The 13,194-nt window shown below is 35.4% G+C and overlaps 1 protein-coding gene across 1 annotated transcript in view; it reads left to right on the plus strand.

Annotated features, from left to right (window-relative positions):
* The first annotated feature begins 8,298 nt into the window (after nucleotides 1–8,298).
* The window catches only part of Prp38 (pre-mRNA processing factor 38), a 51,075-nt gene continuing 46,179 nt past the window's right edge, over nucleotides 8,299–13,194 (plus strand). The window contains exon 1 of the mRNA XM_089100244.1: nucleotides 8,299–8,397. The gene's annotated coding sequence lies outside the window, so the exon portion shown is untranslated. The remainder of the gene's footprint in view (nucleotides 8,398–13,194) is intronic.

Genomic DNA, 13,194 nt, shown 5'->3' on the forward strand with positions numbered 1-13,194 from the left:
GTTGGGTAATTGCTTAGAGCCTCAGTTCACCAAGATGCAATATCAAGTAGTTAAGGTCAAAGTCAGCAATATCAAATCCTTTCGCGAGATGAGTTCCTACTCTCACATCGGAGAGTCCCTGAATGATGAAAGCCACACTTCATTTCTGGGAGATATAATGATCAATTACCTGGTTAATACGCCACAGCGATTGCTTCAGATAACTGTTTGCGTATAATTTTCTTTTTTGTCCGATTTCCATGATTCCACTCAGATTTAGATCCTTTTTAGCGAAGCTTTTATGCTTAGAATGATAATGCAGAATTTGCTTAACAAGCTCCTTATAAGTAAGGTATTTATAATTCGCACACGGATTAGCTTGCCTTGAGCGTAATTTCATTTCGTGTGCGGTTATACTATATTGAAGATCAGAAAAGTCACAACATACAGGTGATTCAAGCTTTTAACTCCTCGGCTGATACTTTTATGGCATAGCTTGTTCTCAGGAACTGCAGGCTCAAAATTAGCATATTTGTAAAGCAGAATGGATAAGTTATGCGAATATTCCGCTTTAGTTTTAAGCTGTAACCACTACAAAAGCCCGACTTTACTTCGAAACTGACAGTCTAGGTGCTAATTTTAGCATAAGGATGTATGGTTCAACCGCCAATTTTTCTAATTGGCTTTGACTAAGCTTCTTCTTCATGCTCACAATTTGTGAAAAGTTCAGAATATAATTGGGCGGTCATTCTTTGCCGAAATACTTCATCAGAACTCCATGGTACTTTTTTAAACTAAGTATATTCTTTTTTAAGGGTTATTGGTCCTTTGCATACTGGCTAAAATGTCTGATTTCCTGAGTTTAGAGCATAGAAAAAAAATATATAATATAGATGTTTATGGGCCCTATCTTACAATGTTAGAAAAGAATAGGGTATCCGGCTGTCTTTCGGCTATGTATGATGACGTTCGCTCATATTAGAAGCTTGAGAAACTGAGGATAGACAATTACAAAAACCAAATCGATTGGAACAATATAGTTATAGTTATGGAACCCTCAGTTGGTCGTCTGTATTACATTTATTTTGTTTGCGGTTTAGAGTTAGTAATTTTCGTTTATGTATTACTCTGTGTTTATTAGCATGAAAAAAAAGAGTTTGACCACCTACACACGGGATATAAAGTGATTTTACATATATTATAATTAAAACGTTTTGGGCAAACTTGGAAATGCCACGACAGTGTAAGCCGAAGAAATTTTAAACCCATCTTTTTTCTTGGATGACTAAGTGACCTTTTCGCTCGTTTTGACAAACTGGCACAATAACATTATGGCGGTCTTGCTTCACTTTTTGTTGAAGAATTCAAAGCAATATTAGGAAAGAGAGGAAAGAATCTGTATGCCCAAAATACAAGGCAAGATCAATGGCTCTCAGGTTGTCTGAAAAAGAAAATTTCCCATTTCAGTTTGCAAAAATGAAACTCATGTTGCACAATGCAGATACACCTGAATTCTCTGAACCAAACACACCATCTCATCAAAAAACCCTACAGCAAAAAGCTACAAGGACCAAACCACAAAAAACAGTCCCTGGAATTAAGACCTTAGACTTTCCCCCCCTTCCAGCCAAAGACCAAGACCCTGAATCTTCTATAAGTAAACCTACAAAACGACCCTCATCAAAACCGCCAAAGGAAATATCAGAAGAAAATCCAAATCTACTTCCAAACTTATGCCTTTACATATTCAACTTCAACTCACTCTCCAGAACATCCCTCACAGAAGATCAAAAATCCTCAATTCTAGAAGAGATGGCTAATACATACTTCCCAAAAAATCTTAAGGACACAGCCAATACAAATTTCAGAACTATACTCAATAAACTAAATCTATCTATCAATGGCTAACCCTCAGTTACCCCTATCCTCCTCAATTTTGCAATGGAATGTGAGATCATTAAATGACTATAAAATCACTGACCTTCTTAAGTATACTTCTTCACACAACATAGACATGCTATGCCTTCAAGAAACCCATTTAAACTCATCAGTTAATCTAAAAATTCCTGGTTATGATGTCCTAAGAAAAGACGGATCTTCCAATAGAATTGGTGGTGGAGTTGCCATCCTTGTACGATCTCACCTCAAATTCTGTGGTATAAGCCTCCCTGATTTCAGTCATGACATTGATGCAATTGGTGTAAAGTTGTGGCTGGCAAACATGGAGGTCATTGTTATTAATTTATATAACCCAAATGGCAATAACAATGGACATGATTTTTTCAATTTTATTTCTAATAATTTCTCAAATTCAAATCTAGTGGTTGTTGGGGACTTCAATGCCCATAGTTCTATTTGGGGTTATTCATCTCAAAATAATGCTGGAAAATACATAGAGGAATTCCTCACCAATTTTACCAATATAGTACTAGCGACTCCTAGACACCTAAATACCTACTTCAGCAAAAGAAGTGGGAGTTATTCAACTATTGATCTTCAATTAGTTTCATCAAGTTTAATAAATAAAACTACTGTCAACAGAATAGACAACCTCCTGATTGACCATTTTGCCATATGCACAAAAATTGGTGACCCAGCCATCATTGACAATTTCCTTTCCCACTATGTGTGGCAAAAAGCAGACTGACCAAACTTCTCCCACATTCTTTCAAACCACGACTACTCTTCACTCTCCACTGACCCAAACCAACTCTCCAAAAATCTCACATCACTACTTCTTGATGCTTCAAAACTTACCATACCCCAGTCCCAATGCCCTAAAACACTGAAGATTAGCACACCCCCTAAGCCATGGTGGACATCCTCTTGCCAAGAGGCTTGGCACAATAAAAGGAATGCCATCAGATCCTTCAAGAGAAATCCATCCACTGAAAAATATATTGCAAAGCTACAAGCAGAGGCAAAACTTAAGAGAACAATTAAACTTGCAAAAGAAGAGGCTTGCAAAAACTTTCTCTTATCAGTGTCCCACAAAACGCAAGAGTCAAAGATTCATAAATTCCTAGACAAGATGTGTGGCAAATTCTCCACACAGAACCCCTTCCATTACCAGCTAACTCTAAATGGTCAGCAGCTGGAAACCAACGAAGAAAAGGCTAAATTTTTAGCAGATTTTTATGAGAAAAAATTCAAAAACACCTCTCATAATCCACCTCAGATCAGCCTAACACCCCATTTTGACTTGCCTGGGTCCCAGTATCTACTCCAAGATTTTATAATGATTGAGCTGAATAAAGCAATCAATTCAATCAAACCCAAAACAACTTGCAGCCACAACCAGATCCATCCATCTTTGCTCCAACACCTTCCAAGAGAGTTTAAAAAAGTACTCTTATCTCTCTTCAACAACGCCTGGAGCAATTCCTTCTTTCCATCTGCTTTGAAAACATCACTCATCATCCCCATATTAAAACAAAATAAACCAAAATAGGACCCCAACTCCTTCAGACCCATTATGATTACCCCAGTTCTGGGAAAATTATATGAGAAGATAATCCACTCCCGATTGTATTGGTTTGCTGAGTCTAACCACCTCATCCCACATACCCAAACAGCATTTAGGAAATATCATTCTTCCACTGATGCATATGTTCACCTAACCAATGCCTTATCTGAGTGTCTGAACGATATCCAAATCTTAATTACAGCCTTCTTGGATTTCCAAAATGCATATGATAATATCCAACATCCACTCCTACTGCAAAAATGGGCTTTCCAATACCTGTAGTGAATTTCTTTAAAAGTTACCTATCTGAATGCTCTTTTTTTCCCCAAGTAAATTCCTTCATCTCTTCCAAAAATTCTGCCTCCAAGGGCCTTCCCAAAGGTGCTGTCCTCAGCTGTCTCCTGTTTTCACTATATTTATGGGATCTGAACCTACCCCAAACAAATATTCAGTTTGCAGATGATATAGTCCTATGGTCTACCTCAAACGATTTTGAACTAGCCCAATCCAAGTTACAAAAGTCGCTTTATGCCTTTGAATGTTTCTCCAACAATTCATGCCTACCCACCGCCCAATCAAAATCAGCTATAGTACAGTTTCATAACAAGAGAAATCCCCAATCTGCCCTACTAACCCTAAATGGTGTTGTCATCCAAGAGCAACAACACATCAAATATCTTGGCCTCACTCTAGATCAAAAACTAACCTTCAGGCTCCACATTGAAAATGTGAGAATAAAATGCCTCAGGAAAATGCGTATCTTACAAAGGCTACTCAATATGCCTTGGGGTTGCCATGAAAAAACTCTAATAAATTTCTATAAGACTTATATTAGATCTCAGATTGATTATGGACTAATTGTATATGGCTCATGCTCAAATACCCTACTATGCAGTATGGAGACTGTCCAGAATACTATGATTCGTACTATACTTGGCCTCAGGAATCACACCAAACGCAACGTCCTCCTCAGTGAAAGTGGTCTCACATCTGTTACCATGCGAAGAAACATCCTACTTGCCCGCTACTTCACAAAAATTGAAGGTAACAGTTCCCAGAGATTACATGACTGGCTAAGAAACCCTGGAGCTTTTAGGGGCCTTGCACGGGAATTTGTAACCACCCAAATGACCTACCCCATACCTTCATCTTCTTTATTTCAAATTTACCCCCGGATACCTTCCTGGGCTAACCTCTACCCAGAAGTGAACCTTTTGTTTGCGCCAGCTATTAAAACAGACCTTTCCCTTGCCTATGTAAAATCATTATTTCATGAATTTGAGTCTCAGAGATATATCCACCACCTCCCAATTTTTGTGGATGGCTCAAAAACAGATTTCAGGACTGCTTGTGGAGTCCACTTCCCATCTTTAGGTACAGCAGCTGCTGAAAGGCTCCAAAATGATGTGAGTATCATGACAGCTGAAATAGCTGCCATCAACATTGCATTGGAAACCATTATAAAGATGCCAAACCCCCCAAGAAACACCCCGCTTATAATTTATTCAGACTAAAAATCCGCCCTTGCCTCAATATCACTAGAACATTCAGACTACCCAGACAATGATACCTCCACCACTCTTGTACTATTGAACCAACTACTTAAACAAGGTATATCCACAAAATTCCAGTACATCCCAAGTCACATGGGTATAAAAGGGAACCACAAGGCAGATGTAATAGCTAAATCTGCCCTTCAGCTTGAAATAATTTCTGGAAGACCTATCCCAATAAGAGATGTAAACCATTGGCGCCTAAAAATTTATCTAGCAAACCAATGTCCACCAAACCTTTCTCCATTTACATCCCGGAAAGACTCAAAGATGTACCACAGAATACGATCAAATGCTACTGGCCTTAAGAGCCAAACTTATCACTATCAAAACACAACCATTCCAATAGTAATGATCCCTCTGTGCCGCCTATGTCAAATCTGTGATGAGACCATCAACCATGTTCTTTTTGGTTGCCCTGTGGCAACTCTCAACCATAAAAAAGAATGGCTAACTTTATCTGCTATATTCAAGCGCCTCGAGCTAACTCCTAATATTGACCAACTAACACAAAGGAGACATTCTTCAACTGATGATGCTGAATTGTTCAAAGCTGTCTTTAACTGCCTTAATATAGGTGGTTTCATCAATGATGTATAAAGCCTATTATTGAATAATAATAGTCTAATCTCTATATTTGATTTCCCAGGACACCCCTGACATAATCATACAATACGAAAAAGGTTAAATGGATTCATCCGAAGCCTATAATTGAAGAAGAAGAAGAATATTTGTTTGCTGAGAGAAGCATCTTAACCCTCTCTGAGGAAGTGGTTCTTCAGTGAAACCACCTTTTCATAATTTTTTTCCATGAAACATAGGCTATGTGATTAAAATAAGAAACCATTGGTCTAGCATATGCCTAGCAATGCTATCTGACAGGCAAATTTTTATGCACAGCCTAATCAACATATAGCCTATTGAGACATAGCTCAGTATTTCAATGCAGGATACCACCAGATGGCTAATTTGACGGTAAAGTTCTACGAAATCATATTATTGAGTTAGGAATAAAGTGAATACACCATTCGATGCCTTTTTTTTATGCTGATTACGAATATAGCCTAATAGCCTAAGTATTTCTATCAGAAATGAATTTCAGCCCCCCCCCTATATAGGCTATACCTAAACCACCCTAACCTAACCCGGAATAAGCTCATATAGGGGGGAGGGGATGAAATTCATTTCCGATAGAAATGCTTATTATGTTCATAATCAGCATAAAAAAAGGCATCAAATGGTGTATTCACTTTTGTCCTAACTCAATAATATGATTTTGTAGAACTTTACCAATTTGACAGTGTATATATATATACAAATTTTTAAATTAGCCAACCAGTATTTTATGCCTAGAAGTCCAATTGGACATAAGGAAACATTAAGAAAGCAATTCTTGCTACATAATATGCAGAATAATCGTAGTTAGCACATTTTGTTGGGGGAGCCTTTATCTTCACTCGTTTCCTTGTTTTTCCAGTTCTTCTAAGAAATTCATGAATTTCTTACAGCCTATATATTCACAGAATATATACCCCCATCCCCCTAATGTGCAAATATATTCCTAGAATTGCATCCTCAATCTAAATATAACATCCATTTGCATCACCAATGAACTTTATTTCCATATTAGTCATATGGTGAATGTCCTTTCAATGCAGCCATGTGCTGTTTTTTAAGAAAAAGTTAGAAAGTTGAAAATACTTGTTAATTGTTATATCTTTAATATTGTCTTCCTTCCAATTTGTTCTTTGTGTAGTAGAGTACAAGTTAGTTACATCACAGTTTCAGATACAAGCACAATAAGAAGCTATTGGACATGAGAGGCTATCACCAATGACCCCCTTGCAACATATGCTGAAAAGTTGTGTCTTGTTTTCTTTTGGAGTGGTTTAAGCTTGAGACCACTTTGCCAGCTCAACAAAAAAAATGAAACCCAAGGAATTTCCAGAAGACTGGGTCTAGCATCTGAAATATCAAATTAAATTTGCTCTTTTTCAGCTAACTTGTTATGGCTGGCTGTCATTGGTGGACACAGGATATATCAAAGTTATTTGATGACATACCTTCAAATCTAGAATCCAAACTTGACATGTTATCAGAGGATGATGCTGATGATTGGCTGCCAGACCTTTCAGTTTAAAATGCTGAATCACTGAGCAACTTACTGGCAAGAGAGCTATCATCAAGTAACAAAGAAACCCCTAATCAAGTGGACAGAGTAATAGAAGCAAATGACAAGCCAGAATCAAGCAACAACTAAGATTATCTTCCCCTTCAATTCATAGAGAAGAAGTGAAGTAAGACATTTGAAGTCAAAGATGTTGAGCCCTTCACCAAGTCCATCTGACACTGCCAAGTTTAGACTTGGAGAATGAGTAGTTATAGATCTTACAACAGGATTAGAAGGCAAAAAATATCACATTTATTTTGACAATTTTATCAGTTTAGTAAACCTCATGGAAAAAATGAAGAACAACAAGCTCTGCTGCTGTGGTACAGTTTGCACAAACAATAAAGGTCTACCCAAACTCAAAGCCAAAAAAGCTTAGATGAGGTGATTCAGATGATGCTGTGAGGTCAGATGGAATCCACTGTTTACAAGTGGAAGGCCAAATGATGTATACAACTTCATTTGATGATTCATAAAGGAGGAGAAGTGACACATATTGGTAGGAAGGACAAAGATGGATCTGTTACCCAAGTTACATGCCCAAACTTGGTCATCTAGTGCAACAAGTTTATGGGTTGCATGAATAAAGCTGATATGTTCAAGTCTCTCTATGCAATAGACATGAAAAGCAGAAAGTGGTGGTACTGCCTACTGTGGTACTTTATCAACATTACAATGGTCAATGCCTTTGTCTTGTTCAAGTTGTCCACTATACCAAATGCTAACAAGATGACATTGAAGGACTTTAGATATTGTATTGTCACTGGTTTTGTTTGAGGTTATTCATGCAAGGGTGAGAGAGGTTAGCCATCCAGAAATTGGAAATTATCCCTAAATTCAAGCCTTATGTTTCTCAAGAAAAGAGATTGGATCAATCAAAACACTTACCTGTTCAGGGTGCTTCAAGAAGACATGCTCAGTATTTTACAAAGATTGAGCCCCATTGCACAAAATGGCAGTGTTCAGTTTGCAAAGTTCCATTGTCCACAAACTACATGAAGAACTGCTTTAGTTCTTTTCACTAGAAGTGAGGTTTTATCTGCACATGTGTCAAAGTGGTTTGTACCAGATACCACCTTATATTTCATTTCATAGTTGGAATAGTTTTTTTTTCGTTCAATATTTGTTTGTTTCTAATTCCAGGGACATAGGAAACTCAAAAAAGTGGAATTTTCTGACAACTTTCATAATTTGTGCTGGAAAGGGTTAAACTAAGGTATAGAGACAAGGTAAATTTACTATTCTTTCCACCTTTAAGCATCTTAAACAAAGCAGTATCATTCACACAACTCAACTAGGCCTACTTCTCATGATGGGAAGAAGATAAAAAAAAAATTAATAATAATAAGAAAAGTTTTTTTTTTAACTTGTAGTTTTAATGATTTGATGGTAGATGCTATTTGGTATAAGTAGGCTATTTGACTTGGTTGATTGCAACACCCTAATTCATTTATCACTTAATAAATTTGAAGTAGACCCTCTCTTAGTAAATTTTTTTATATGTTTTCTTTCAAATAGATCCCAAGCTGTAAAACACAAAATGTTCTCTCTGAACCCCTCCCTAATTAGTGTGGAATTCCTCAAGGAACTCTGTTAGGACCACTCATATGTAATATTGATTTGGTAAGATTCCCTCAAAGGTGTTAATATGTGGATAACCTGCTGATCCTTGAAATATGTCATAGAACTATCAAAAATGACTCCATCAAAATTCTACCCATATTTTGGATAAAACTAAGAATTTATATATGAAAGTGAATCCCCCTAAGTTAAATATAATGACAATAAACTTCTTAAAATTCTCAAAATCCACTTGCGTTTTCTTAGACCATATCCCACCTAAAATACTAATGAAACATGTTAAACTCCCTGGTGTCACAAACTTCTAATAATCTTAAGTAGGACATGTATATTTCAAGAATTCTGGACTCTCCAGACAAAGGATAGTCAAAACTAAAATTTTTAATGTGGTTTAAACTGGTAGATTAACTTTGAAATAGCCAAATGTTGACAACATTTTCACTAAACAACAAAGAAATGTTTGCTGGACCATTAAAGCTGAGAGAAAGTGGGCGATTCTAGATAGCGTTTATAAAGAAACCTATATCATACATTATATTATAGAGACCTAGGTCACACGATTACACCCCATATGATTATCCAATTTCGTCCCTATGCTTGAGGCAATTTTTCAAATTTTTTGCTTCCTTTGTCTGAATAGTGTTTTATACATTTACACATTTAAAAAAGTTGAGGATAAACAAAGAACTAAAGTAAAAAGAATAGGTATGTCAAATCCACCCACAAGTATTCCCAAGGTATTTTTACATGTGTCAAATTGAGTTCCAACTTACATCAAAACAGGTAACTGTTTTGTTCTGCCAAATTTGTAGGTGAAAACGCTCCAATTTAAGAAAATCAGAGTTTTGTACTCTTTTATGATAAAACTTAAAACTTCTAATCAAACACTTAGATTTTTTTTTTTTTTACAAAAACTGTCAAATCATTGGTACCTTTACCCTACATTAAGTTCTCTATAAGTTACTGTTTTCTTCATATTGATTCAATAGTTGTCAAAATAGGCAAATAGAAAATTTGGTAAAATTTTAGACAAGCTACTTTTTTCTTATCTTGGAATGTGGTTAGGTTAGCAAAATAAAACTTTCAGTAATGAATCCAGGGCCTACAGTATACTCTGGGAAGGTTTTGTCAAACTACTATGTTAACCCCCTTCTGATTTGGAAGTTTGCCTATGTGACAGATCCTATACCTATTGGAATTTGTAAAAAACAACCTTAGTTTTCAGTTTCTTTTTCTTTGGTTTTAGTTTTGAATTTTAGGCCATATGAACAAGTTTTTTTTTTTCAAATTTAGGAAGTGTATTTGCAGAGCTTTGAAACCCCATAAATTGAGATTAAGCAAAGTTGTGAAGCTGAAGATACTTTTCTTGTACTTCACTTAAGCAAAATACTATTTTGCAAAGTGTCACTTTTGTAACACAAAGATTTTTTGAGATCATCACAAGGTCAGTGCCCTCTAGAGAGACAAAAAGTAGAGGCAGGTACTTCAAAGTACCTTCCCTGGACATACTTTAGCCTGTAGATCCATCCCTGAAAGTTTCATTTTTCTAACCTAACCACTTTCCAAGGTAGCAAAAAGTAGCTTGTCTAGAATTTTACCCTAAGTTAGTCTAATAAATAAAAAAAAGAGATTACATTTTGAATCCAAATTTCATCCTGAATCCAAATATAACATTCATTTGCACCCGAAATGAACTTCCCTCCTTCTTATGCACAAATATAATAACTCTAAGGATCATCCTCAAATATTTTGAGTTTATAATTTCTTTTTTATTGGCTTTAGTTTTTCACAATGCAATTCCTTATATTTCAGAAGAATTTTAAGTCATGCTAAAGTTTTTTCTTAAATTTAAAAATATGCCTAGGGTAAGATGCTTAGAACTCAGACAGCTAATCTCTACTTCAGCTAATAATTAATTGTAAAATCTCAATTATACCACCCAAAAAGTTGATTTGTTCACCTTTGGACTTGCTTGGGTTTTCCTAATAATAATAAGGTTAGCTTGAATATTTTATCCTTGAATAATATTTTAATTACTGAATATTGCTAAATGTGCTGATAGTCACTTGTGGACCCTAATCTTGGACATGCATTTAAAGCTTGAGCCTAATCTTATAAAATGAAATATAATCTTGGATATATGGTCTTAAAGTCAAAACAAAGTATCTAAATCATATACAGACTCAAACTTGGATAGACCCAAGCAACTATAATAAAAGTTGAAATAAACACAAGCAAGCAATATAAGCAAGAACATACACAAGTGACTATAATAGATAATACTTCAGATTATGTCCAAGGCAAGTGTCTTGAACCAGATTAGTCATATTTAAATAGGCTAATTATTATTAACTTAAATTTTTAAAAACTTATTGGGCAGTAACAAAAATGTGCTTGTTCAACTTTTCTGAAAATACATCTGTTTGTTCTTTTGACTTCATCACAGAGAAATCACTAAACTCATGGTCAAAATTAATATTTCATATGTATTTGAAACCAAAATCTTACTTTATCTAAGTTGTGAAACCTCATTGAGAACTATAAGGAACCTGAAGGGAAAATTAAGAGAAAGTATATTCCCTCCCCTCCCAAAGAATCGGAATTTTGGTGCAGTTTCTAAAATCTTCACAGTGCACAAGTGCTAATGAATCAGCTAAAAAAAGAGTTGTGCTATTCCAAAATATAGTTTTATTTCTTATAGTTGGCTCTATATGGTATATATTCATCAGGATAGGAGGGTGAGTCAATTAAAACACTTTTGCTGTTGAGATAAATGAGTATTTGCTGTTTCAAAGTTGAACAATGCTTAGATTCCTCTAAGCTGCAATTTAAGGTTGTTACTAGATTCTTGCTGTGCAGCCTAATGCTGTTAAAATCAGTTGGTAGTTCTAGAAATCAGTATTGTTGCAAAATCTGAGCTTGTCATTAGTAAGAGAATTTGAGTTGACCAAAATTGTGAAAAGGTATGAAATAAAGAACAACACCAGAAATGAGCTTTGATTTTTCATTATTTTTGGTTCAACAGTACCCATTCCTATAATTAAATAAAAAAAAAACAAGTTTTTTTAACTGAAAGTAAGGAGCAACATTAAAACTTAACACACACGGAAATTATTCCCTACATGAAAGGGGCTGTCCCCTCCTCAACGCCTTGTTCTTTACACTAAAGTTTTTATTGTTTTAAAAAATAGCATTGTGAGAATGAGTTCTAACTTTAGATTGTTTTTTTTATTTAATTTTTGAATGTTTTTGAATTAATGCAGGTTTTGATTTTGCCTTACCATACATGAATAATAAAAAAAAAATTGCATATTAATTTTACTTTTATTAGGTTAAATGGCTTTCTCGAAAGTTGTTAAAATTTATTTAAGAACGTTTTTATTAGTAATAAATATACGTAAAACTTACGTAACGAACTTCTATATTCATAAATTTTTAATACGTAAATTAGGGGTTTTGTCCCCTAGTCAATACCTTGCTGTTTACACTAAAGTTCGAATTTTGTTCCAATTCTTTAAAATTGACCCCTTAATCACAGATGCTGTTAACTAGAATAAATAGCTCTTATGAAAGTACTAAAAAATCTTTGGCTTAAAGAGCAAGGTATTGACTAGAAGGCGAACCCAATCATATACGTAATAATTTCTGTTTGTTTTAAGTTTTGATGTTGCTCCTTACTTTCAGTTGAAAAACTTATTTCTTTATTTAATTTCTGGCTGTTTTTTAATAATGCTGGGAAATCCAGCACCCCCTTCATAGCAATGTCCCTTCCCCCATGAAAACTTCCTCCTTGGAAAGATCCTCCAACATAACTCCCGACCCCCCCCCCCCCAACTACCAGAAAAAATGTCCCCTGAAAACGTCTGTATACTTCCCAATAACTAATAGTATATGTAAATATTGGGTAAAGTTCATAACTTTCACCCCTCTCCTGGGGTTTTTGGGGAATTAAGTCATCCTAAAAGACATATTTATTATATTTTCGATCATGTTGAACAAAATGGCTATCTCAAAATTTTGATCGGTGACTTTGGAAAAAATGAGTGTGGGACGGGGCCTAGTTGCCCTCCATTTTTTTTGGTCACTTAAAAAGGGCGCTAGAACTTTTAATTTCCGTTTGAATGAGCCCTCCCACAATATTCTAGGACCACTGGGTCAATACAATCACCACTGGGGAAAACAAAACAAATAAACACACATCCATGATCTTTCTTCTGGCAAAAAAAACAAACAAAATTCCACATTTTTGCAGCTAGGAGCTTGAAACCTCTACAGTACGGTTCTCTGATATGCTGAATCTGATGGTGTGATTTTTATTAAGGTTGTATAACTTTTAGGGGGTGTTTCCCCCTTTTTCAAAAATCAGGCAAATTTTTTCAGGCACGTTACTTTTGATGGGTAATACTAAACTTATATCTTTGAAATCAGCATTAAAATCTGATTCT

This window comes from Artemia sp. Qi Xiang Cuo, chromosome 14, assembly GCF_049724085.1.
Source record: "Artemia sp. Qi Xiang Cuo chromosome 14, ASM4972408v1, whole genome shotgun sequence".
Taxonomy (NCBI): Eukaryota; Metazoa; Arthropoda; class Branchiopoda; order Anostraca; family Artemiidae; genus Artemia; species Artemia sp. Qi Xiang Cuo.